Raw genomic sequence first — 1,300 nt, forward strand, 5'->3', positions numbered from 1 at the left:
AATCTTTTGCCCTCAGCCAAACTCACACACGGACGCCTGGATGCATTAAGTAGCCCCAGGCTTTCCATAGCAATTGAGAAGGGATCCGCAGACCTGGAAGGACGACTTTGCGGCCGCGGCAACATCCCTACGTCTACCCACGCACGAGGTCTAGAATTAGTACCAGTTGCTTCGAAAACCATCTCGTTGTTTATGTGACGAAAGTACATCTTTCTGGGCACGTAAGGTTCGGAAAATGCTTTTTACTGACCTCTCCAAGGCGAAAACGAAGTGAAGTGGGCTCGTCCGGGATTTGAACCCGGGACCTCTCGCACCCGAAGCGAGAATCATACCCCTAGACCAACGAGCCACTTAGCCAAAATTGCTGCCACATTATACATAAGAATTATGCTGAAATTATTGTTTTTTTTTCCTGCTCTTTGAATTCAGTTTATTTCCAAGTAATAAACACTGCATTAATTATTTACATAAATGAAAGGTTGAAAAGGTTGTTTCTGTGAATAGTGTGTTGGTAGCATAAATGACCATGCTATCAGTTGTAAGACCAGTAACTTGTTGAAACACTTCTCTTTGGTTATACTCTGCTAAACTAACTAATTTAACTCATTTTCAGTTAGCTTTTAATTCTGTTAGAAATTGGAGTTCTGGAGTTTTCCTTATCTTCATCCTTTTAAGAAGTTGATTGAACATTACTATTACTGAGGGAATCCTAGACCATTTACTCTACCAAGTAATATCTTTGGTTATTAGGAGTTATTTCAGAATGAATATTCCTAATCTCAGCAAAATTCTACTGATAAAAGTTAAATTTCTTAACGTTAATTTTTCAGAGGTACTAAGATAAAGAAGTGTTTGGTCAGTTTACTAACTTCTTCTGCATAAAAACTTAAGGAGGTCATAAAAACTTCTGGGTAAATGTAAAGTTTTCCCAACCAGCCATTAACTGATACATCAAAACCACATTTTACATTCATATTAACATGTATGTATTGAACTAATACACATTTTCAATTTAATTTTGCTGTATTAAATTATATGCCTTCAAAATTAAAAAGTAGTTCTCTTTCAGTTCATTCTTTCAATTATTCATTATAGAGCACCTGTTTATCATCACAAATGGTATTCTTTTGCAAGGACAAGTAGAAAAGATTTTCTTGAATATCTTAAACTAACACTCAATTCAACTTTTGACATGGTTTTACTGGTTGAATCCAAATAATTACTGGGCATTCAAATATGTTTTTATCTCCTGCCCCCTTTACAAATGTAAAAATAGTGATAGTCTTGTTGCAATCCAACT

General features: G+C 35.7%; 1 non-coding gene across 1 annotated transcript; it reads right to left on the reverse strand.

Moving 5' to 3' along the window:
- Positions 1-277: 277 nt before the first annotated feature.
- Positions 278-349, reverse strand: TRNAP-CGG. Its single transcript has one exon. It is a non-coding gene; the product is annotated as a tRNA-Pro (tRNA).
- Positions 350-1,300: the final 951 nt, after the last annotated feature.

Source organism: Otolemur garnettii, unplaced genomic scaffold (assembly GCF_000181295.1).
Source record: "Otolemur garnettii isolate 467f Iridium unplaced genomic scaffold, OtoGar3 scaffold00223, whole genome shotgun sequence".
NCBI classification, from domain to species: Eukaryota; Metazoa; Chordata; class Mammalia; order Primates; family Galagidae; genus Otolemur; species Otolemur garnettii.